The following is a 27,604-nucleotide window of genomic DNA, read 5'->3' as shown; positions in this document are numbered from 1 at the left end:
AGTGTTACAGACCTCTAACTGGACATGGACTCCCTCTGTCAATGTAAGGGACTAATCAAGTCCGTGTTACAGACCACTAACTTGACACATACTCCCTTGGTCAAAGTTTGCAGCTGCTAAAGTCAGTGCTATATGCCACTCATTGGACACAGATTCCCTCAGTCAATATTAGTGGCTGCTAACTGCAGAATTCCCCTTGGGCGTAAAATGCGGTGTAAAGGGTTATGTAGATCTCATTTGAAGTATTCACCCTGGTTATTAAAGTAACATAGTGCAGTTTCTACAGTGCTGATGCCACAGTAGCAATGACAAAGATTCTGTTCTCCTCTATTACGAGTCTGTGGATGGTGTTATTTGGAGGTATACTATCTACAGAAGTAAAACATACAGAGATATATAAATATACAGATATAATAATGAATCAGACCACACTAAAGAGTGAATCCTAAAGGTTAGGAAAAGGACAAAACACCAGGCTAAGACTGAGACTAAGACACAAACAATCACATACACACTTTCACTGTTCTTCCTTCAGTTTGTTCTTGGTGAGTCAGTGATGATCTGAAACTGATGTTGTGTTAAACTGACCGCTTACATCCGTTAATAAATGAATCCTCCCAAAAGCTGCTCACTGTTTGTAAGGCTTTTCTGTGTTGGTCATTGCTGGCTCCTCTTACCAGTGCATTATGGGAACTGTGGAAGTTGTTGAACGCCCTTATTTTTTAACCATCTGAAAGAAACACACCACACACACACACACACACAATAAGATCAAAGAAAACACACACATCCCAGTAGAAGCTCCACAGAAGGGGAAGGAGAAGCTGTTCAGATGGTGGTGAAGAAGACTCCACAGTGGAGACTCTGCTGTGTCTTAAAGAGCTACTAAACAGTCCTCAGTAGAAGAGGATTGACTCACTGCTAGAGTGTCGTACTCAGGAGAGCGGGACTGAGGATCCAGAGCTGTGTACAGATCATCAGAAGGACTGGAATGGACAGTCTGTTTGAGGGAGAGACAGAATGAAGCAGAGGAGGAGACAAAGACGTTTGAGGTGTGTAGGAGTTCTTCATGAATCTGAATGTCTGAGTGAAGTGTGTTTCTGAAGAGACTCTTACTGCGAGTGTGTGGTACACATCATCAGAGGACCTGGACATGGGGTGGAGAGCTGTGTATGTGTCGTCCTTGGTGTTAGGGTCAGACTTCTGGAGAGAAGAGGGTCAGAGAACAGAAGCAGTTCAAGTCCTCATTGACCAACATCAAGTCCGTTAACACCTCAGACTAGACTTACAGACCACTCTAAGTGTGTGGACAATGGCTCTGAGACTGAATCACAGATTGTGTTCAAACTGCAGAGTTCAGAATCAGCTCCTTGAACAGCCCTCTTACTGCACACCTGTGATTCTCTACAGACTCGTCTTAGATCAGTACTGCCATCTACAGGTGGAGATGTGTAATGACTCCAGCTGCTGGCGCTCCTGCAGAGTGGAGTGTTTACTCTGCTCTAACCCACTACATCAACTCAACAGGTGAGAAACGAGCCCCTCACCTGGTAGATATTAGTGATGGGAATTTCGGCTCTTTTTGGGGAGCCGGCTCTTTTGGCTCCTAAATGGCTCTTTGTTTTACCACTTTTTTCCACTGGCACAGAACAATATTACCTACATTTTACATGACTATATGGACAAAATATTATTGTTCAATATTAAAAATAATAGTGTTGCAATGGCCGTTTGTTTTTATGGCTGTCTTGTAATAACTCACTGATTGCACTCACACATTCAATTGTATAAATAACTTGATTTTTATTTAAACACCTTAATAAAAATCACTTGTAAACTCTGAAGTATAGCCAGTGGAACCCAAAAGGTAGGTTTTACAAAATAGCTTATTAAATTAAAATAATCATCCATTTCTGGATAATAAAATAAACAAATACTCTGCAAAGTGCAAGATAGCAGCATTCAACTTTAGTGATTAAAAAAAACACAACTGTCAACAAACATTTAACTGATTTAACATTTTCTTCAACTATTTTTAGGAAGGCAGATTGGCATTCAGGAAAACCAAGTGTCTCAGCTTGGAGGGGTTGATCTGGTTTCTTCTCTGTCCTTATCTGCCAAGTTTTTGAAAATACTGCTTCTTTTCCTTTCGGTCATTTTCTCACAAAAAAAATTCATCTCAAACGTAAAACTTATAATTTTCAAACAAAATATCCAGCTCTGACCTTTGTGCTCCATGGTTTTAGTGCGTGAGCTCTGAGTTTTGTGCGCATGCTCTGAGTTTTGTGCGCCTGATCCCCGAGTTTTGCGAGCAGTTTTGGCACAAAGCTCTCGCGTGGGCGGGACTTCTTATTGGTGCCTTCCCATTGGCTAATGAGTTTTTGAGTGACAACTCAGTGCCCACGTCATTCGTTGCAGCTCAGCTCGGAGAGACAGGAAAGATTTCAACATTAAAGAGTTAGCAATTTTACACAAACACGAATTCTCTTTGTACTTTACTGTTTAAAAACTATGAAATATCTGCAAACTCCGACAATAAATGTAGATATTGAGGTAATGTTCTGTCTAAATCAAAACATTAAAGATTTTACTGTGAAAACAAACCTGTTTGTCTCTCGTTACCAGACACTGATCTGAGGTAAATGCACACTAATGTCTGTTTACTCCGCGTGAAACAGAATAAATGAGCGTTTATTTGTAAAATATTATTTATGAGTGCTTGATTTTCTGTTCAAAAACCTATCCTGTACTAACATAGAGGGTCTTCCCTTTCCCCTAATCACTGTCAGACGGTTTAAATGCTCAAATTTATTTTGAAGATCACAGTTAATCTGTTTTTAACAAATGCCTTATGTGCATTTTGTTACAGGAGGTCTCAGAGAAAAGAGAGACATCACATACAAGAGTGTGTGTGTAATGCGTTATATTCTGCAAAAAGCGGAATCCCAAAGCCGAATACACACGCTTCCTGCACTCAGAGTCGTGAACAACGTTCAGGGCACTGAGTTGTCACTCAAAAACTCATTAGCCAATGGGAAGGCACCAATGAGAAGTCCCGCCCACGCGAGAGCTTTGTGCCAAAACTGCTCGCAAAACTCAGGGATCTGGCGCACAAAACTCAGAGCATGCGCACAAAACTCGTGCAGCTGGCGCACAAAACTCAGAGAGCACGCGCAGAACTCAGCTCACGCACTAAAACCATGGAGCACAAAGGTCAGAGCTGGATATTTTGTTTGAAAATTATAAGTTTTACGTTTGAGATGAATTTTTTTGTGCGATTCTTTTTTGGCACAAATCTGATTCCATAATATGACAAGCCTTAGAAAAAATGGCTCGGTCTTAGACGGGAACCGGCCCTCATCGTTCACTTACAAGAGCCGGCTCTTTGAACCGGTTCGTTCGCGACCGACACATCACTAGTAGATATTATCTTGATCCTCCACCACTCTGTTCTTCACACTCTTCCTCCTCCTGCTGTTAGAAAAGTGAGTGATGTATCAGCGTGATTCATTAGTGATTAAACATTACATTGCTATGAACTCTATTGAAATGTATGTTTTTTCCTCATGCATTTAGATGTTTCAGTGATTTGTAGTTTTGCTGCATTGATAATAATAATTTGTACTTATGTAGTGCTTTTCAGGAACCCATTGACGCTTATAATTTGTAAAATACAATGGAAAACATAAGAACGCCTTGATACATACTCTTAGACAAAACGTAATATAACAGGACAGGACACAGTGAAAGAAGATATTAGGCTTGAGGCAGATAATATGAGAGTGTGAAAAGCTATTATTTAAAATTAGAATTAAATATGAAAAGAGAATTATTTTGTTTATTCAGTGGAGGAAGAGAATTCCAGAGCATCAAAGCCCTCAGTATAGGACCTGAGGGTGTGGGAGGGTTTACAGAGAAGAAGATGATCAGACAGATATGAAGGAGTGAGATTATTAAGGGCTTTATAGGAGAGTAGAAGAATTTTGAATTGAATACGATATTTGAGCGGAAGCCAGTGGAGATGTTGTACCATATGTACCAACGTACCAATACGTTCTACCAGAAGCCACCAGACCGTCAGTGATACAGCATCCATTTCTCTTTTAATACCTTTTACACCGACAGACACTGCAGCTGCTGTCTGAGCTCCGTACTCATTCTGAGCCACACAGTAGTAGGATCCACTCTGTAGAGCACTGTAACTGTGTCCAGATCCTACAGGTGAGGTTTCACCTTCTTTAAACCAGGTGTAGTTCTGCACAGGTGGATTAGCATCACTGCTGCAGGTCAGAGTCACTGAACTGTCCTCCACTGTCTCACCAGAGGGACGGATGGACACTGAGACACTCTTTGGAGGATCTACACATCAGAGAATAACAGCAGTGAGTGATCTGATCATCACAGGACACAGAGTCTGATTAAACAAATCATTATTCACTTACACACAACATTCAGAGTCAGAGCTTCAGAGTATTTCTCTCCGTGTTCATTACTGCACTTGCACTTGTATTTTCCACTGTCCACAGAGCGGATCCTGTTCATTGTGTAGTTCCCTCCTTTTGATAAAAATGATGTTCCTTTAAACCAGTTACACTCTGGAGGTGGATTAGCATCACTGCTGCAGGTCAGAGTCACTGAACTGTCCTCCACTGTTTCACCAGAGGGACGGAGGGACACTGAGACACTCTTTGGACCGTCTGGAGGTAGAGAGACACATTACACTATACACTTTCTAATATAACTTGGTTGGTCATCTACATGTGTGATTAGGAGAAAAAAATGTAAATCATAGTTTATCATATTATTCATTTAAACTTGGTTGTGAAATATTTAATCTTCGTCTTTGGTCGAATTATGACACTTCAGGATCCTGTACTTACATCTGACATTCAGAGTGACGTCAGGAGACTTTAGGTACATTGGACTCCGTACAGCACAGTGATATCTGTCTTTATTCCACCTGCTGACTGACTGCAGGAGGAGCTGATCAGTTCTGTAGTATGTATCTTGTCCATTTTTGTACCAGGTGAATGTTGGACTGTCAGTCAGACTGCAGGAGGTTTTACATGTGAGAGTGACTTTATCTCCCTCTGTCACTGTCTCAGGAACCTCCACCTGCAGATCTGTAAATAAGAGAAAACACACTCAGTTGTTCTCATATTAACTGAATGAACACAGCACTGATGATGGGAATATTTCTTCGTAAAAGTAAAATAAAATTGGGTGCAACCGTGGCCTTGAGTTTAGAGAAGCAACCTTGAGGCTGGAGGGTCACTGGTTAACTTCCCAGGACCGGCAAGAAAAAAAAAATCATCCACAGCTCAAGTGCCCTTGAGAATGGCACCTAATCCCCAAACTGCTCCCCGGGCACTGAGGTGGTTGGCAGCCCCCTGCTCCACTTGTGTGTGTGTGTGTGTGTATGTTCACTGCCCCTAGTTTGTGTGTGAAGAATTGCTCACTTGTGTTCACTACCATGGATGAGTTAAATGTAGAGAACTAATTTCCCTATGGGGATTAAAATAGATGTTTCTCTTCTTAAGCAAAGTATTTTCTGTTGTGGAAGGACAAAGATTACTTCCTCTAGTAATATTTTCACAATGGCAATATTTCATTGAGCACTGTGTTCTCTTTCCTAATCCTGTCATTAACAGGTAAAACATCTATTAAATCCATTAGAGATCTTATGGTTCTTACTCTGTAGCACTGCAGGAGGTGAGAAACAAAGTATTTTACAACCCCAAATCTGACAAACAATTGGAGCTCTATGAAAAATTTAAATAAAAAAAAACTCAGATTATGAAATTTATTTAAATTCATTTGATAATAAAAATCTGATCCTGTATTTGAGACCTGCAGCACATTACAGAAAAAGTTGGTAAACAAATGTAAGAAGTTTACTGTCACACAACACTACCATTCAGTAACATTAATATGTGTGTAATGCTGGGCAAGTCTCAGGTAAATCTCCCAGAATCACAGCTACAAATTCTCATCCTGGGGAAGCACATGTAATGTATTAGTTTGGAAATGTTGGTCCCCAATTTTTTTAACCATTAAATCCTTTATGTCTGCTGTGGTGTGAAGGACTGGTGAAGTACAGTGTCTTATTTCTGCTGATGGATCTTACCTGTGTGTCACGCCTACATCTCAGGACTCAAATTCCCAGAATGCACCTGTCAGTCACATGACTACCCGCCGGTCTCCCTCACCAGAATTCTAATTACACACACCTGTTTGTCTCCCTATATATACCTCACTCTGAGAACTGTTCCCTGCCGAGTATTGCTTTGGTTCTCCCACGCATACAACGCGTTCCATTGTACTTTGTCTGACGGTCTCCTGTTGCGTACTTCCTGCCTGTGTTCCCGATTTACGTCTCCTGTCTTGTCCCTGTTGGTATTGTTTGCGTTCTCTGGTTTTCGAACTCAGCCTGTTTTTGACTACGGTTTTTGTCCATCCTCTGAGGTACTGTTTGCTCCTGTTTTTGAACTTTGCCTGCCTTGTGATTACTCTTTTGGATAACGACATTAAAAAGACTGTTTACTGTGTTCCGCGACTGTCAGCTTTCTGTTATGTCATGACACTGTGACAGAGAGATCAACTCCATCTGCACCTTGCCACTTTCCTCCAGTCTGATCTGTTATAAATCTAAAGTAGTATTTACTCTGGTCCTTTTCTGTCACATCTCTCAGTCTGAGGCTGCAGTTGTGTTGTTTATCTCCAGTGAACTGAACCCTGTCTCTGTACTCTGGGTCATTTAACAGATCAGGAGGCTCTTCACCATTTACAGACCACCCTTTGTTCCAGAAAGCTCTTTGGACTGAATGACTCCATGGATATGTGTAAGTGCAGCCCATCGTCACTGTAGACCCCTTTAGAGCACAGATAGATTGAGGGCTGTAATACACACCCCACCAGTACTGAGCAACACTTCCTGCAACACACACAATACAGAAGAATAATTACAGTGAGTGTCTCAGTCGTGCAGATTGCTGCTTTAACTAAGACTCTTCAGCTGAACTCCACAGATTTGTCAGTAATGTTGGGGAGGGGGAGGGCTGCAGAAACGAACACACTGTAGAGAACTGTTAACACTGAACACACAGTAAAACTGACCAGGGTCATATTCCAGAAATAACCTCACTCTAAAATCTAATCTTTATCTGTAACATTACCATGAGAACTTCCATTAGGACTGAGTTTAGGACGATAGCTGTTACACAACAACAGTTTCTGAGTTCAATCTGATCCTGACTCCAGAGAGGAACAGTGTTACAGAAGATAATGTGGATAAATACCTGCTAAATACATTAATGTAGAGATGGTGCTGAAAACTGTGAATAATGTAAACAACTGGAGAATAATCATTTAAAATTGAAGAGAATTAAATCCAAACACAGTGGAGAAATACAGCCTTTGTTCAGAGAGATCTGGAGGATGATCCCAGTGTATCCTCTGTGTCCTGTACTTACCCACAACTCACTGCACACTGTACAACACAGAGAACAGAAATCACTATCTTAGAGGTTGGAGTGTGTCTAAAAACATATTATTTAATGCTCTTAAATTTGACCAAGGCTTTGGGAAATGGAAACTGCAGCAGACACTTTGTGAAACAACAGGGGACGCTGTTACAGTATTTCACACTTCCAGTTCAGCACACTTCAGTCTGGACATTTTAATTTTTATAGCTGTGTGAAGAACTAACTCACAGTTGTTTATTTTATTTTGTTTCTGGTAACAGACTGATCAAATGATTACTGACCTCTTTAGAGTCGAGGATTTCCAAACACGAGATAAGAGTAGGGTTTAATAAAACAGAACTGTATCAGATCTAGAGTCAGGACTAAAGACAGGACATTAACACAGCCCCAAAGGATGATATATAATAATAAACTCCTAACTGTACAGAGTGGAGATTATATCTGATGAGGAGTGACAGCTCTGACTCACCAGAGATGAAGAGCAGAAACAGCAGAGAAACAGTGAGAGACATTCTGAGTGAAACCATCAGTGAAACCTGGATGATCAGAAATGACACATTACTTTTTCAAGGCTCAGCAACATCTCTAAATCTGCAGAACCATGTTCATAGTGCAGACACAGAGCTCTGAGTTAAACACTGTTACTGCACTGAACATTAGATGTGTGTTACATAGCAGTGTTTCTACAGTTATAGAGAGAACACTTTGTGGATCCTGAAGGAAACTGCAGCGTTGCAGTAGCAGACATATTCCACATGAACAGACATAAACTAGTCTAAATAGAGGGGGAGTCTTTTCCTACCTTCATTAAGCGTCGTTCATCTCTTCAACACAAAGAACAAATTAAGAAAAACATTGAGTAAAACTATATGTGGGTAAAGTGTTGCTGACCTATTTTTACACACTCTGACATTGTTCTTCCTGTCTTCACACTTTTGGCCCTTCCTTAATGAGGTATAAACTAGACATAGACTAGACTCTTTTTAATCTAAATAGAGGGGGTTATAGTTCTCATATCACTGCTACATTTCCCCTGTTAAAGACATGCACTTGACTAACAGTGTGACTATTCTTTATTATTAACTATAAATTAATGACTCTTAACAAATTCTAAAGCAATAAGAATATGTTCCTACCATCATTAAGCGGCGTTCTTCTCTTTAAGTGAAAGAACATATGTAGAGACCCAGAACTTAATCACTTTAATCTCTCAGACCGTACTGTAGATGGTTAAAGTGGTGCAGACTCGTTTACACAAACACTAACACTGTTCTTCCTGTTTTTACTGCAGTTGTCCCTCCTTAATGAAGTATAAACTAGACTATCATTCTCATCAGAAACTGTAGACTATAAAACATTAAATGCTAAAAGTATATTCAGAAAACTGTTGTATATTGTAGAATACTAAGTTGGTAGTGAGATGATGAACATCTTTCGTTTAATCAGTGAATTTACGCTTTCTTGTTTGTCTGTCTGTAGAGAGATTGAGTTACTGATGAACGGCTCTATTTTCTTTCATTTATTTCCTCTGAACATTCAGACCTTGGTACTGAGCTCATTTTGTGGTCAGTGTGGTGATGTCATAATGTTGGTTTATTCTTCCATCTAGAGGACTTTAGAGAATAAGGTCCATCACTGACTCGAGCTCTAGTAACTCATCTAACTCTTCATCCATCTTTTGTGTGTGTGTGTGTTTCTAAAGATATCCAGCATAGACAACAGAAAGTAAAGTGAAAGGAGAAAAGATCGTTTCACCAGCAATGGCTTTATTTAAACAGTACCTTTCATATGCTGCAGTTCAGCAAGTACCTGCTCAGAAAAATATATAACTCAGTGTATTAACACTATCATCATAAAATAAATCAAACTTAAAAATTAAATGATAAGAGCAAACCAACAAGTAAAGACATAGTATTCATTTAAAGCAGTGGTTCCCAAAGTGGGGGCGTGGAGCGACTGCAGGGGGAGGTGCAGCGAGGCAAATGAAAAACCAAAGGGGAAACAAGTAAATATGACGAGGCATATCTCAGAAGAGATGAAGGGGTTAAATGTGCCTTTTTTTTTTTTGAAGAGCCAAGGTGCAGGTTTTGGGCTTTTTCTCTCAGCAACTTGTTTTATATTTAATTTTTAGTGCAGGGAAGCAATTAGGAACAATTAGGAACCGATCAACTCTGCAAAACAACCCATGTATATCTTTTTTAAATTAAATTCTCCACTCCCTATGAACCCCTCATCATCAATCTTAGGAATTCCCAGAATGCTCAACCAACTGACCCACTATTTATCACAGAATCCAGATCCATACTTTCACAATACTGGTTTCACACTCATTTCCGTCACATTCTCTTACTCAGCAGTTACCCACTGGCCAAATGGGCACAGCTTCCACAGCCTCCCATCAGGGACAATCAGATCACACCATTCAACCCCACAGCCAACGGTCCTCTCAGGCATATCACAGCTACATCCGTTCCCAAATCAACAATCCCAGAATTGCACATGAGAAAGTCGCATTTCTCTGAACGGGAGCTTTTGGGATCCAGCTTCAATCTTTACCAGCAACAGCTGCCCAGAACTCCAGCCCAAGTCCTCTTCCTTTCCCTGCTCACATCAGGAGTGGTCCGCACTTCACGTAATTAATATTTAGACAGAACCTGTCATTTACACCATTTCTTCGTGTCAAACATGTAGCTAACCAGCCAAGTCATATAATAAAGTGTTAATCACGGTTTTATTCTACCTCCAGACGGTCCAAAGAGTGTCTCAGTGTCCATCCGTCCTTCTGGTGAAACAGTGGAGGACAGTTCAGTGACTCTGACCTGCAGCAGTGATGCTAATCCACCTGTGCAGAACTACACCCGGTTTAAAGAAGGTGAAACCTCACCTGTAGGATCTGGACACAGTTACAGTGCTCTACAGAGTGGATCCTACTACTGTGTGGCTCAGAATGAGTACGGAGCTCAGACAGCAGCTGCAGTGTCTGTCAGTGTAAATGGTAATGAGTGAAAATATACTGAGGATCATTAAAGAACATTCATTCAAGTTTTATCTTTAAACTTCAACAGTCCTCTGTGCACAGGAGCTGGAAAAGTAGTTCTCTATGCAGTTGTAGCAGTGGTAACTGGAGGTTTATCTGTCATCATTGTTGTTTTATGTGTAAGGTAAGTGTACCCATCTTTTCTGATCCATTCAACAAATGTTTTTTTAAGTGAACATCACTGCAACTGCAGATTTATTTAAAACTTAGACTGATTTGGACCTTTACATTATCAGTGAAAAACATTAATTCATTCATTTATTTATTTGCAGCTTTGTAACTTATGTTTTTTACTGTTCTGTGTGTGTGTGTGTGTCTTTCAGATGGTTAAAAAATAATGGCATTCAACAGTCTCCACAGTTCCCATAATGCACTGGTAGGAGGAGCCAGCAATGACCAACACAGAGAAGCGTTACAAACAGTGAGCAGCTTTTGGGAGGATTATTTTCTTAATGGACGTCAACGGTCAGTTTAACACAACATCAGTTTCAGATCATCACCGACTCACCAAGAACAAACTGAAGGAAGAACAGTGAAAGTGTGTGTGTGTGTGTGTGTGATGTCTTAGTCAGCCTGGTGTTTTGTCCTGTTCCTAACCTTTAGGAATCACTGTTTAATGAGGTCTGACACATCTTCAGAATCATACCCTCTCTGTATATTATACTATATTTATACTATTACACTATATTAATGTTATAATTTCTAAAACCTTTAACCTGTGGTTTGGAGAATTCATCTGTTCTCATCAAATATTTATTACTTTTACAAATATCTCATTTCTAGTTCTTCAGCTCATCTCACTCACATCTGTCATTCTTTATATCAGTGATCCCCAAACTTTTCTACCGTGCCTCCATTTTGTAGATGAGAATATTTAGACATTGACACATTTACACTTCTTTTACTTCCAAGCTCCACTGGAATTTACTTATACTTTCATACACCACTGCAACTGTAGAAAAGAACAAAAATATAGTGCTTGTGCTTAACAGTCGTTGTTAAACATATTTGTTCCTAATTGCTTCCCTGCACTAAAAATTAAATATAAAACAGGTTCCTGAGAGAAAAGACTGATTAAAAAGTGACATCTTTCTGTTCTTGTCGGACAACTTGAGGCAGCTGCTATCTAACTACATCGGCACTTGTCTACATCAGTCAGGGGTTGGATTCAATTCTAACAACCTCTATAACAAGCATCCTGAGCGGAGTGTGTTCAGGCAGCGTAATAAAGCGTCTTGCTGAAATGATTGGAGATGGAAAATGGGGTTTTCGAATTCCTTTGAGGAGAAGGGTAATCTGAGAGTGACTGGAGGAAGAATGAGGTGTACCAGTGATGAGTTTTGTGAAGAAGTTTATTGTGGCTAAATATACTCTTAAGTAGGAGAAACGGATGGAGTATTGTGTATGGGCTGATGTAAGGAAGGTGGCGGTTATGTAGAGGTTGTTTGAAGGAAGGGCAATGTTGTGCAAGGTATGGAAATTCTGGAAGAGTTTCCATCCTGACCAGTAGGTGGAGAGTGTTTGTGGAGCAGAAAGGTCAATGGTGATCTGCTTCTTGCCTGAATATTTGTGGGTAGTAACACTGATGGACTTGACCCTATACAATCAGAAAAGAGGAGAAGAGAACGACTCAATCATGAAACCACTGGAAATCTCTTTAGCCAGAAGAGAAGAAACTGTCAGATTTAGAAAAAGCAGAGGGAAGGCTGCAACAGGTGAAGGGGGAATTTGGCAGCATTACGAGGCCTGGAGAAAAAACAACAATTAAAAGAAGAGAGGGCAACATTTGCACCTTGGATAATGATGTGCCTCAATGAAGGCAAGGCGAGAAGTGGGTTAAATATGCGGGTGTTACTGGGCGGATGCAGAGGCATGGCAGCAGGGGGACCTGAGAGAAGAAAGGGGTTGGGATGATTGAGGGAGGGGAGTATAATTGAGGAAAGGGAGCTTGAGACTGAGAAAAGAAGAGGGGAGGAGAGAGGCAAGAAAAGACACTAGAACCAGGCAGAGGGCCAGAACAGGGAAGCACAGCAAGTGCCGGAGTGGCAGTGAAGGTAGATTCAGGCCGCGAGACCCAGAGTGAGATCCAGCGGCCGTGTCGGGATGATGACCCTGATGAGGTGGTACTACATGGAGTAGATCGAGGGGGAACAGGAGAAGGAGGAACAGGTTAGCTATCTGAGAAGAGTAGGGTGTCCAAAGCGGTGATGTCGAGATCCATGGAAGAGGGGAGAGTACCACAGCTGAACAGGAAGCAGCTTGGTTGGTGCAAATTTCATCACGAGAAGGTGAGGGGAGAGGAGTGGTTTTATAGGGTGCATAATGGTGAAGGGGAGGAGTCTGGTGTGGTCCTTCTCCCAAGCTTTAGTTATTTCATAAGTTTAGTTATTTCTAAACTTTAAACTGAATCACAAATAAATGAACCTTAATCTTTGGTCGTATTATGAACCTTCAGGACCCTGTACTTACATCTGACATTCAGAGTGACCTCAGGAGCCCTTAGGGACAACCGACCCCATACAGAACAGTAATATCTGTCTTTATTCCCCCTGCTGACTGACTGCAGGAGGAGCTGGGCACTGCTGTGGTATGAATATTGTCCATTTTTGTACCAGGAGATTTGTGGACTGTCAGTCAGACTGCAGGAGGTTTTACATGTGAGAGTGACGTTATCTCCCTCTGTCACTGTCTCAGGAACCTCCACCTGCAGATCTGTAAACAAGAGAAAACACACTTACACTGTGATCTCCTCACATTAACTACAGTGCAGTCCACACACCGACTTAATGAACACATCACTGATGACGGGCCTCTATTTATTACAACAGTAAACTACACACTGTGTTCTTATCAAGTCATAGTCAAACGTTATCAGAGTGGAAGGGTAAAGAGAGCAGGGCCTTACACAAGTGATATTTATCCTACTGCTGTAATTAGCATCACATCAAAGATGATTTGTCACATACAGAGTCACACATGGTACAACCAGCAGTGAAATGCTTTGATGACAGGGCACTTTTTTGTATATATGAAGATATATAAAATGTAAGGACAGAGTCCTCAATTGAATCTGAAATAAGACAAAGACACAGAGATAATACACTAATATATCTAAAGAAAATGGAGGAATATTACAAGATGTGTGAATAGTGTCTAGTGACAAATGTGTGTGTGTGTGTGTGTGTGTGTGCGTGTGTGTCTGTCTGTCTGTCTGTCTGTGTCTGTGCACGTGTGTGAGAGGCACATACCTCCTGCACTGAGGGAGTGGGTGGCTGAGACATTTACCTACCCACACTGCTTGTGGTCTGTCGGTCAGGAAGTTTCAGACCACAAGCAGCGTAGATAAACGAACATGTCTCACTCACCCTCACCCTCAGCACTGGAGCCTCCAGTATTTAATACGGCTCTGTGTTTAACCTCAGTGTTCTCTCCCCTAATTCTTCCAGTCACAGTTAATAACTCCATAAGAGACAATACGGTTCTTACACTCGCACTGTAGGAGGTTTTAATGCTGAGGATTTTACAATCACACAACACTACCATTCAGTAACATTCAGATGTGTAATGCAGGGCAAGTATCAGGTAAATCTCCCAGAATCTCAGCTACAAAAACTCATCCGATATAAACACTCTTTGTTCTGTTATGCGGTTACTAATATTATGCTGTCAGAAGCTGATTTTATACATATAGGATTAAAAGCAGAAAGCCCGCCCTCAGGTGTTGTTTTCAAGTATTGCAATTGGCAACTTAATTACATTGAACCAAACTTCATTGAACAGCAGTAGCAGTCAAGCAAAACAGTAATGGTGTTGGCTCCTAGTTCATGAAGTCTGGTTGGAAGAAAGTACTGCATACATCTTTGTTTAATGTTGCATTGCCGGTATGTACCAAAGTAATGATTTTCTTTTTGTTAGATATAGCTTACTTATGTATTATTTGACTGTAAAATGAGTATTTTTGTCATGTAAATTACCTGCGATTTTTTTTTTGCGGTGTTGGCCAAGATGGTGTCGGTAGCGTTAGGTTATACATACTGAAGTATCTAATGATGTAACTCAGTGGAAATTCGGTATAAAGTGCTTTATATGCTGCACATATTCATGTTTTATTGTATCGTTTCTCTCGTTTTCAGTTTCACCCTTTTGAATGTCATTAAACCTGCTGACAACGGTATTCAGTCTCCAGAGTTGTGATATGATAAAGGTGTTAAATAGCCTTTGCATCAGACATGCACAATTAACAGCACACTCTTACTGTGTAGTGGATTGTAAATGTTGGTCCCACAGCTTTTAGCAGTAAGTCCCTAATTCCACATGTAGTGTGAAGGACTGATGTAGTTCTCTAACAGAACTGCTGGAGGAATCCTGTTCACCAGTGAATGAAGTGTGGTATGGCTAAATGCCTAATAGTGCTGAATATTAATGACAACATAGACTCTTGCAACTTTAAAGACCAGTAGAGGTCTTATAGGGACACAGCCACTGTAGAGTGGGTGGAACCCAGGTAGGAAGCATATTGATCTCCAGGGGAAGATAAAAGGGAGCACACCCAGGTGAGTTCACTTCCACTTTGTTTAAAATAAGGCACGGCGGGAATCGTCTGGTGTATTGCGGCCGCTAATAGGGAAACTTGATCTGTGTACGTGTGCTGGTGGCTGGAGCCAATCATTTGAGAAGTGGAGAAGTGCAGGCAGCTGAATCAATTGTTGGAGGGCGTTTGTGTTGCTTGGCTGCCGCCGACTGATGCATTTTGTTTCTACGAAACATTGGTGTATCAGTCATATTGACAACAGCAACCGTGTCTTTTTTTTCATTTGGAGTGGGACTGCAGCCAGAAGCGCTGCAGGCCACTGTTTTTCTCTCCACTGTCTTTGTATTTTTTATTATACATGGCATATACTGACGGACATTGTATTAGCTGAGCCACTTGTCACTATTTTATACAGTAAAAGGTTTTTTATTAATACTGTTTTGGGGTTTGGGCCTTAAGGCAGCTAGCTACAGCCCATTGTTATAACATATCATAGGCCATTTTTTGTGTAGTTGCACCCAGGAAGGTGGTGCTTGTTATTTTTGGTGTTCTTTCTTTGTTTTGTGGTCAAGGGGTGGCTCACCATGACCTACTGTGGTGCTGTCATCTTGCTTTTGGTGACCTCAGTTTGATATTGGTTTTGCGTAGTGTTATTGACTACGTGATTAGTGTGCAAATCACGTAGGTTATTAGTGTGCACACTTTTTGTTGGTCTGTGATGTTACTTAGTGTCTATATATCAGCTTAAACCCCATACAGTTTTTAAGAGTATCTACAGCATTATGCTTTTTCCCTTAGTGCATTTTTCTAATTAACTGAAATAAAATTTGTATTGAAATTTGACATTCTGATTGGTACACGTGTGTTACTTTCTGGCTCTCACACTCTTTCAGTTGAGTGGCCTAGCAAAGGTTCCCCTTCACCGTAGTATAAACCATATTATATGGGTGGCGTAGTCTGTTTTATATATCATAGTTGTGCACATTAGTGTAAGCCTTGGGTGTCCGGGTTGTGGTGTTACATTAGCCAATAGCCAACCGCTGCACAGAAGTACAGTGTCTTATTTCTGCTGATGGATCTTACCTGTGACAGAAAGATCAACTCCATCTGCACCTTGATACTTTCCTCCAGTCTGATCTGTTATAAAACTGAAGTAGTATTTACTCTGGTCCTTTTCTGTCACATCTCTCAGTCTGAGGGTGCAATTGTGTTGTTTATCTCCAGTGAACTGAACCCTGTCTCTGTACTCTGGGTCATTTAACAGATCAGGAGGCTCTTCACCATTTACAGACAGGTCTTTGGTCCAGAAAGCTCTTTGGACTGAGTGACCCCTTGGATATGTGTAAGTGCAGACCATGGTTACTGTAGACCCCTTTAGAGCACAGATAGACATAGGTCTGTAATTCACACTCCACACGTCCTGAGGAACAACTCCTGCAACACACACAATACAGAAATGTGTACATTATTACACTGAGGGTCTCAGTCTGAGAAAGTGCTCCATGAACACTGTGCTTTAACTGAGACTCTTCATTTTGATGAATATTTGAGCTCAGGTAAAATCATAAAGTAAATATATGGAGAATAAATACTGGAAAGGTGTGAGAACAGAGTCTGAACACAGTGGAGAAATACAGCCTTTGTTCAGAGAGATCTGGAGGATGCTCCCAGTGTATCATCTGTGTCCTGCAGTTACCCACAATTCACTGCATATGTATAACACAGGAAAAACACTAAACTTGGTGGAAACTAAAGTCTTCATTACTGAGTTGGCCTTGAGATGTATTGTTTATGCTTTTAAATATGAACAGCTCAGAATTTACAATGAATTGGGAAATGGAAGCTGCAGCAGAGACTCTTCGTGAAACAACAGGGGGTGCTGTTACTATATTTCCAGTATATTACCACACTTCCAGTTCAGCACATATTAGTAGTTTATTTTTATCGCAGTGTGATGAACTAACTCACATTTTTTTTAAATTATTTTATTTGGTGACAGAGAGATCAAATGAATCTCAAAAGTGAATCTGATGAAGAGTGACTCACCAGAGATGAAGAGGAGAAACAGCAGAGAAACAGTGAGAGACATTCTGAGTGAAACCATCAGTGAAACCTGGATGATCAGAAATGACACATTACTTTTCCAAGGCTCAGCAACATCTCTAAATCTGCAGAACCATGTTCATAGTGCAGACACAGAGCTCTGAGTTAAACACTGTTACTGCACTGAACATTAGATGTGTGTTACATAGCAGTGTCTCTACAGTTATAGAGAGAACACTTTGTGGATCCTGAAGGAAACTGCAGCGTTGCAGTAGCAGACATATTCCACATTCATTCATTCATTCATTATCTGTAACCACTTATCCAATTCAGGGTCGCAGTGGGTCCAGAGCCTACCTGGAATCATTGGGCGCAAGGCGGGAATACACCCTGGAGGGGGCGGTAGTCCTTCACAAGGCAATATAAAAAATAGAGGGGGTTATAGTTCTCATATCACTGCTACATTTCCTCTTTTATATACATGCACTTCACTAACAGTGCGTCTCAGAAGATGCTTTAGATAGAAATGATCACAAGAGACCAATAGTCAACCTACATTTCTGAACCTAAAGACAACACAAATATTAGAGTCACTTCACTTCTCTTTCCATTAACAATGAGTTAATGACTCTTTACTGATTCAAAAAGAACTGGGTCTTTTCCTACCTTCATTAAGCGTCGTTCATCTCTTCAACACAAAGAACAAATGCTGAAACCAAAAGGAGCTTTATTCATAATCTTTCAAACTATATATAGATATAATGTTGCTGACTTGCACTCTGACATTGTTCTTCCTGTTTTCACTGCATTGATTCTTCCTTATTTTAGTATAAAGTAGGTAGACTAGACTCATTCAATTCAGTCATTCATTGTCTGTAACAGCTTATCTAATTCAGGGTCGTGGTGAGTCCGGAGTCAATCCAGAATCACTGGGCGCAAGGCAGGAACACATCCTGGAGGGGGCGACAGTCCTTCAGACTAGACTCTTCATTAAAAAAGATAGGTTATGAAAACAAATATTTTTCACCATAGTTTCCTCCGGTCTCCTCCCATAGTCCAAAAATACACATTTGTAGGTGGACTTGCGGCTCAAACTTGTGTATAGGTGTAAGTGTGTGAGTGAATGTGTGAGTGTTTGTCACTGTGATGGCCCACTAAGGCCCCACATGTAAGAATAAGGGATGCAGTGTGTTTATTATGCATTTTAATTTGTTCAGCACAAGTTCAGAGTACATTGTTTATGGTTAGGTACATTGTGGTAATAGCCCTAGCTCTGATTTTAAGATTGCCCAGAATGTATACATTGGTTATATTTATTCATTTTAAAGTTAATGTTTTTCATTAAAAAAAATCCTTTAAAGTGATTAGCTCATAAAAGGTTAAAATTCTGTTCAAATCCTATATTTCAGGTAAATGGTCAATAATTTAACATCTTTTAAACTTATCATTTCTATACTAGTTGTGCACGCTAGTAAAGAGTAAAGAGTCAGACCATAAGATGGGACAAGTTTTAACATTTTTATTGTTCTCACCATAACATTTCTGCTGACTTCTTTGTTTGATTCCCAGGAGCCATGTCTGCAGCGTGGGTTAGTGGGTGTTGGTTTAGAGGAAGTGCGGGCTTACTGAGCATGTCTTTATAGAAATGCCTGGAATTCTGGGTAATCTGGACTGTACTACTTGGAACCTTTCTAGGGGGTAAACCATGTTTGTACAAAGAGCTAGTGGGTATTTTACAACATTATTTCCATTTATATTTAATATTGAAATCTTGTGATGGTTAATCTAAAGTGTGAGATTGAATGTGAAGTAGTGATGTACGGTTAAGTGGAGTTCTTCACATTCACTGTTACTGGGATAACAATTCAATGTACCTTGAATGTTAAATGGTTTGATCCATGGTGTTAAAAGAGGACTGATTGTGCTGTCAAGGATGAGTTTTTCTGTTCTCTCAAGCTCACAGGCTAGAAACTGAGCTTGTTACATAAACTTGAAACTTGTAAGGGTCAATAAATGTCTAGACATGACTCCTCAATGTGCCTCTTAGCTTTGTTTCTGGTCACACCCTGACAGTCACCCTCTGAAAGACAAGTGCCCCTCCAAGGTGTGTTCCTGTCTTTTAACAGAACAGAAAAACCATGATTTATAAATGTTTCTGTTCTGTTAAAAAGATTGACTGAAATGTAGGTGTTATTTTGTTCGTCTCATTGACGTTTGTAAATTGTAAATTAATGTCCTTGGAGCAAAAATTGCACATGCTCCTGACAGGGGATTCATCTCACAATAGGGGAAGCTGAATTTTACACAACACCTGAATGCTGTCTACTGTGATCTGAAGGAGGAAGGTGTCCTCGCCATTAATAATGCTTTTTAAAATAATTTTTTCTCCAATCTTCAAAGTTCTACAGTTCAAAGAGGAGTGAACACGCTGGATCTTGTTTACACAAACGCTTCAGACACGTACAGGGCAGAGCCCCGCCCCCACCTCGGACACTCAGATCACATGTCTGTTATGCTAATTCCTGCATACAGACCCATCGTCAGGCGATCGAAACCTGTTCAGAAAGAGTTGAAAATCTGGCCATCAGAAGCAATCTCTACTCTTCAGGACTGTTTCGAGTGCACTGACTGGGACATGTTCAGAGAGGCTGCAACTTACAACAACACAATCAACCTGGAAGAGAAGTGCATTGATGATGTGACCATCTCCAAGACCATCACCATCCGCTCCAACCAGAAGCCGTGGATGAATGCAGAGGTGCGTGCGCTGCTGAAGGCTAGAGATGTTGCTTTCAAATCAGGCGATAAGGTGGCCCTGAGAACAGCGAGGGCCAAACTCCTCCTGAGCTATCAGAGAGGCAAAACGTGCACACAGTCAAATCATCCACAGCCACTTCCAGAGCAGTAGAGACACTCGACGCATGTGGCAGGGCATCCAGAGCATCACCAGCTACAAGACTACACCACCTGCCACCTGCTTGTGACGGAGATGCTTCCCTACCAGACGTGCTGAACCATTTCTACACACTGTTTGAGGCACAGAACAACGTAACGGCGAGAAAGTCCACCCCTTCTCCCAGCAACCAAGTGCTGTCTTTTACTGCAGCCGACGTGAGGAAAACTCTATGCAGAGTCGACCCGCGGAAAGCTGCTGGACCAGACAATATTCCTGGCTGAGTGTTCAGAGAATGTGCAGACCAGCTTGCTGATGTCTTCACTGATATCTTCAACATCTCTCTGAGGAGTGCCATTGTTCCAACATGCTGCAAGAACACCACCATCATCCCTGTGCCTAAGAATTCTTCTGTGTCCTGCCTCAATGACTGTCGTCCCGTTGCACTCACACCGGTCATCACAAAGTGCTTCGAGAGGCTCGTCATGAGGCACATCAAGTCCCTACTTCCCCCCACACTGGACCCTCTACAGCTCGCGTATCGTCCTAACCGTTTAACGGACGATGCCATATCCACCACGCTCCACCTGGCACTCACCCACCTGGACAAAAAAGACACATATGCCCGAATGCTGTTCATAGACTTCAGCTCAGCATTCAACACCATCATTCCTCAGCACCTGATCGGGAAGTTGAATATACTGGGCCTTAACACTTCTCTCTGCAACTGGATCCTGGACTGGGAGACCTCAGTCAGTCCGGATCAGTAGGAACACCTCCAGCACCATCACACTGAACACTGGAGCCCCCCAGGGCTGTGTGCTCAATCCTGCAGCGATGCACAGCTCAAATCATATCATCAAGTTTGCTGATGACACGACTGTGGTGGGTCTCATCAGTAAGAACGACGAGTCAGCATACAGAGAGGAGGTGCAGCGGCTAACTGACTGGTGTGTAGTCAACAACCTGTCTCTGAACGTGGACAAAACCAAAGAGATGTTTGTAGACTTCAGAAAAACAAGGGGTGAGCACTCGCCGCTGAACATCGACAACTCTGCTGTGGAGATTGTCAAGAATACCAAATTCCTTGGTGCTCACCTAGCGGATGATCTCACCTGGTCCACTAACACCAGTAACATCAGAAAGAAAGCCCAGCAACGCCTCTACTTTCTGCGAAGGCTGAAGAAGTTTCATCTCCCCCCTCCAAATCTCACCACTTTCTACAGAGGAGTCATCGAGAGCATCATGACCAGCTGCATCACTGTCTGGTTTGGAAACTGCACTGTGGCAGATCGCAAGTCCCTCCAGTGGATAGTGAGTACAGCTGAGAAGATTATCAGTGTGTCTCTTCCCTCCCATCACAGATATCTACACCACTCGCTGCACCCGCAACGCACTCAGCATTGTGGGAGATCACACACACACTTTTCAAACTACTGCCATCTGGAAAAAGATATTGAAGCATTCGAGCCCTCACATCCAGACTCCATAACAGCTTCTTCCCACATGCTATCAGACTCCTGAACACCTAGAGACTGAGACTGGACTGAAGAAGCACATGCACACACACACACAACTTCACAAAACACTGGTTTGTTGGACTGAAGATGATATACTGAAAATAAGTGTACTGTTTACACATATCTTGTTTACATCATGGTTACATCCAGTTACCATTTACAGCACAAATACACTATAAATAGCAGTGTCTCTCTCCCTCAGCCCCCTTATGGTTTTGTATTGTATGGATATTGTTTTGTATTTTCTTAGCCATGTCTTTTGCACTTTAATGTATATGCACTGTTTTATGTTTGCACTAGCTTTGCACTAGTTGCACTTTAATGTTGTGTATTGTTTTATGTAGCACCATTGCAGTGAAAAACAGTCTTATTGAAAAGAGAGAGGAATGAATGATGAGGAAATGAGATGCTGCAAAAGCTACACACTGCTCTTCAGGGTATGTAGTGAACAAGGGAACATACCAGAAACCTCATGTTTTGGCCAGGAATGACCAGGTATATAAAGGAGATGGGGGAGGTATGTCCAGCTGTTTCAGCCAAAGAACCAGAAAGAGCTGAATTTGGCATGAAATCCCAGAGCTTCTCTGGCTGAAAGTGGCTGCAGAGGACAGTCTTTGTTGTTGATTGTTGACTGTCTGTCCTGAAATACTGAATATCACAGAGAAGTCATTGACTGTGGCCTGCAGAATGAAGGTATTGTTTACCAGATACAGCAAACAAGAGGATAAAGTCTGACCATGTGCTGTTCTCCAGTTTTGAAAGTTGAGTTTGTATCTACTTGGCTTGACTTATCCTGGACACAGTGAAGTGTAAACCCTGCAGAGCACTGATTGGCCAGAGAGACTTATCAATCACAGTGAAATGCAGACCTCCAGCACAAACTCACCATCTGTATGATCTCCAGTTTACAGCAGCGACCACAGTTGTTTTTATCCGACTCACAGCAGCAGCTTATAACATTACACTGTGGCCTTTTAAAGAGATTCAAATGTTCCTTTGATTTGTGGCTGAAGACAAACCCCAGCAAGAGGTGGATGTGCAACAAAAGACAAAATAACTGCTGATCTCCGAGAACTGGGATGTGGAGCCATGGAGGACAAGGGCTGAAAAGCACACTGAGACGTGCCAAGTCGAGTAGGACTTTGGGCTGAGAATATCCAGGCAGCTTATCCACAGTCAGTGGGCTAGCAGAAAGAAACATACAGACTGTAAAGCAGTTACTGAAGGAGGCAGAACTCTCAGGTTCATCACAGTCCCTCTTCACTTCAGAAACACCCTCACCACAGACATGAAACACTCTCCAGCACAGATCTTAAAGGCTTGTGTCCTCAGAATCACTCTCCCTGCTACCACTGCAGTTCTGTTCCCAGCTACGCCTAAAGGTGTTCATCTGGCACTGACACGACTGCAGAGGAGGCCACAACACTACTTCAACAGAGGAACAAAAGCTCCTCCTGTGCTGCAGGCTGGTAACACAGTGCACATGGAGACAACTCAGGAGTGGTGACCTGCTGTAGTTGTTTCACTCAGAGATGAATCCAGATCCTATGACGTTGTAACAACACGAGGACAACAGTTTCATTGCCAGAGATGTCTCCTGAATCACACTGTACCAAGTCCCTGTGGAGTTTGTGTGTAGATTGTTGTGGTAAAACACTGCTGTATTTGTCTGTAGTTTGTTATGAAGAAACACTTCACCTGATCTGTCTGTTGCCACATATTTGTATTAAGCTTCCACTTCACATGAATCCCGCAATACGATCATAATATAAACTAAAGAAGTAGTAGTTGATATTCATTTTTTAAATACTCTTTACATCCCAATAATGATTAGTAAACAGACTGTGCTCTAGATAAACCTTTTTCTTTTATCAGTCTCATTAAGATTAATATATAATATAATAATAATAAATATCTCTCTCTCTCTGTGTTTTTCTTGTTCTCCATAAGGTGGTGCTGTTGAGTTGCACGTGGTGGAAACAGAGAGAGATCCAGGTTTATGTTGGACATTTTTAAAATAATAAACTGTTGGTTGATGTCACACATTGTCCTTTCTTCCAGAAAGTATGTCTTTAACAGCGGTGGTCACTGAAATATTCTTCATAAATTCAGTTTCATTAGAAATATGTTCTCTATCAAAACGACTAATCCACAAAGTGAAATCCAAATTTGATGAAGCTGAACTAATATCTTCTCTTTCCAGTGGGATTCAGATGAAAACTGTCAGCGGGTCATAACTCTGGTTCTGAACAGGTCTGTGAATGTTATTTTACACTGCTGTAGATCACTGACAGATCCTCAAATGTGGAGGTAGGAGACCTGCATCAGCAGAACAAACCGTGTGAGTTACCACAAACAGATATTTCAATAATAATCCAGTTCTAAACTGTTAGGAGAGACCAAGTACGTTTGATAAAGACAGTTCCTCTCACCTCTCACCAGATCTGACACTAGTAAACTGAGTGTACTGTAGGTTTACTTCATCAGTGGGATTTCCTCTTCTCTTTCTCCTGAAGAGTAGTGAGAGTTATAATAACAAACCCAACATGAATATTCTGACTGATACAAACAGAAAACTCACACAGTGGAAAATCCAAGTGAATCATGGGTAAAATAATCCATTAATGTTCAGTTTCAAAGCATTATTTTCAGAGAATGGATCAGAAAAGATGTAAACACTTACCGTAAACATACAACAGCAACGATGAGAGATAAACCTCCAGCTACCACTGCAATCACTGCACAGAGAACTACCAAACCAGACCCTGTGGGCAGATAAACCCTGCGGTTTAAAGAGATTAGCTTTAAGGAATGTCCTTTAATGATTTTTTAACTATTTAATACCTTTTACATTGACAGACACTGCAGCTGCTGTTTGAGCTCCGTACTCATTCTGAGCCACACAGTAGTAGGATCCACTCTGTAGAGCACTGTAACTGTGTCCAGATCCTACAGGTGAGGCTTCACCTTCTTTAAACCAGGTGCAGTTCTGCACAGGTGGATTAGCATCACTGCTGCAGGTCAGAGTCACTGAACTGTCCTCCACTGTCTCACCAGAGGGACGGATGGACACTGAGACACTCTTTGGAGGATCTACACATCAGAGAATAACAGCAGTGAGTGATCTGATCATCACAGGACACAGAGTCTGATTAAACAAATCATTATTTACTTACACACAACATTCAGAGTCAGAGCTTCAGAGTATTTCTCTCCGTGTTCATTTCTGCACTTGCACTTGTATTCTCCACTGTCCACAGAGCGGATCCTGTTCATTGTGTAGTTCTTTCCTTTTGATAAAAATGATGTTCCTTTAAACCAGTTACACTCTGGAGGTGGATTAGCATCACTGCTGCAGGTCAGAGTCACTGAACTGTCCTCCACTGTTTCACCAGAGGGACGGATGGACACTGAGACACTCTTTGGACCGTCTGGAGGTAGAGAGACACATTGTGTTTTACAGGGATGAAAATGTCAGGACTAATGACAAGTGTCTAATATAAGTTTAATTACTATCACATTAACTGTTGTCAGTTTGGAGTTATTCATTTAAAAAAACAAAAAGAAAAACAGAGCTATAATATAAACTCATCTAAAGCTAATTGGGACCAGTATAAAATAAAGTTTTGTGAGATGTTCTTCTTCTGGTTGTTTTTCAGACAGGTTTAGACTGTGTTTATCATTTTCAGATTTAAAGCTCCTTCCTGCAGATATCTCAGTGAACTCTGGAGAATTTCTGTAACTGTGTCTTTCACTCATAGATTTATTATTGTTTAAAGAGAAATTACTGCTACAGTTCAGCACCAACCCTCAGTTTCTTTATAGACTCAATCTCTACCTACATCAGTGATAGCTGTCCTTATTCTTTTACTTTATTATATGACTTCTCTGGTTAGATACAATGTTTACAAGAAACAAATGGTGTATAATTACAGTTTTTGCTCAATTATTATTTTAGACATCATTGCAATAATTGAACCTTCATCTTTGGTCGAATTATGAACCTTCAGGACCCTGTACTTACATCTGACATTCAGAGTGACCGCAGGAGACTTTAGGGACATCGGACTCCGTACAGCACAGTGATATCTGTCTTTATTCCCCCTGCTGACTGACTGCAGGAGGAGAGGGTCAGTGCTGTAAAATGTATATTGTCCGTTTTTGTACCAGGTGAATGTTGCACTGTCAGTCAGATTGAAACTTGGTTTACATGTGAGAGTGATGTTATCTCCCTCTATCACTCTCTCAGGAACCTCCACCTGCAGATCTGGAAGTTAAAACATGCTTGTACTTTATTGTCCTGGGTTTAGCTGAATAAAAGTGTCAATATTAACTGTACATTCATAAAAATTACTGCATAGATTTAAAACATAACTTTAATGAACCTTTAGAAACTCATGACATTACTCTGATTACTCCAATTCAGTCAGTGTGTAAACACCTCAGAATCATCTCTGAGTTAGAGAACTGATCTAAGACCAGATTCAGTCCCTGTTACTAATGATTACAGCCATGGAATCCTTAATCAACACTTTATTCCCTTCACAAATGAACAAATGAATATTTACATTCACTTATGGATTTATTATTGTTTAAAGAGAAACTATGGAAACAACCCTCAACTTTCTTTATTTTCTGAGACTGAGTCTGTACTTACATCTGACATTCAGAGTGACCTCAGGAGAGTTCAGACCCTGTACAGCACAGTGATATCTGCCCTTATCCTCCCTGCTGACCGACTGCAGGTGGAGCTGGTCAGTTCTGGAGGATAAACCATGTCCATTTTTGTACCAGGTGAATGTTGTACGGTAAGGCAGACTGCAGGAGGTTTTACATGTGAGAGTGACTTTATCTCCCTCTGTCACTGTCTCAGGAACCTCCACCTGCAGATCTGTAAAACAAGGCAAGTTTATTTGTAGAGAATGTTTCATACAAAATGGTCAAAGTCAGAGAGTTTTACAGAGACAAGAGGAACAGTAAAAAGCAGCTAAAAAAACAGTGCAATCAAAGAAAAGACTTTTAAATATTACTCTAAATTATTCTACAACATAGAAATAAACATGAAAAATTAAAGAATGAGAACATTGCTGAGATCTAGCTCCTCAGAAAGGCGTTTAAATAGATAGTTAAAGGAAGATCATATTAAAGTCTGGAAGTTTCCTCTGAAAGTGAGGAAATGCTACAGCTTTCACCCAGTGTACAGCAGCCATAACTGAATATGATCTTACTCTGTAAACAAGAGGAATATATACACAGTGCTGTCCTCACATTAACTGAATAAATGCTCCTCCAGGACTAAGCAGTGTTTTTCTCAGGTGTGGTGTGAAGGACTGATGTAGTTCTCTTACAGAACTGCTGGAGGAATCCTGTTCACCAGTGAATGAAGTACAGTGTCTTATTTCTGCTGATGGATCTTACCTGTGACAGAAAGATCAACTCCATCTAGACCTTGCCACATTCCTCCAGTCTGATCTGTTATAAATCTGAAGTAGTATTTCCTCTGGTCCTTTTCTGTCACATCTCTCAGTCTGAGGCTGCAGTTGTGTTGTTTATCTCCAGTGAACTGAACCCTGTCTCTGTACTCTGGGTCATTTAACAGATCAGGAGGCTCTTCACCATTTACAGGCCACTCTTTAGTCCAGAAAGTTCTTTGGACTGAGTGACCCCATGGATATGTGTAAGTGCAGCCCATCGTCACTGTAGACCCCTTTAGAGCACAGATAGATTGAGGGCTGTAATACACTCCCCACCTGTATTGAGCAACACCTCCTGCAACACACACAATACAGAAGAATAATTACAGTGAGGGTCTCAGTCGTGCAGATTGCTGCTTTAACTAAGACTCTTCAGCTGAACTCAGTTAAAATCATGAAGTGAGAAGCTCCACAGATTTGTCAGTAATGTGGGGGAGGGGGAGGGCTGCAGAAACGAACACACTGTAGAGAACTGTTAACACTGAACACACAGTAAAACTGACCAGGGTCATATTCCAGAAATAACCTCACTCTAAAATCTAATCTTTATCTGTAACGTTACCATGAGAACTTCCATTAGGACTGAGTTTAGGACGATAGCTGTTACACAACAACAGTTTCT

General features: G+C 41.1%; 1 pseudogene; it reads right to left on the bottom strand.

Annotated features, from left to right (window-relative positions):
• LOC136677793 (hemicentin-1-like) overlaps nt 1-27,604 on the bottom strand; it is a 122,405-nt pseudogene that overhangs the window by 24,256 nt on the left and 70,545 nt on the right.

Source organism: Hoplias malabaricus, chromosome 2 (assembly GCF_029633855.1).
Source record: "Hoplias malabaricus isolate fHopMal1 chromosome 2, fHopMal1.hap1, whole genome shotgun sequence".
Lineage (NCBI taxonomy): Eukaryota > Metazoa > Chordata > Actinopteri > Characiformes > Erythrinidae > Hoplias > Hoplias malabaricus.
This window is presented reverse-complemented; position numbering and strand designations above follow the sequence as displayed.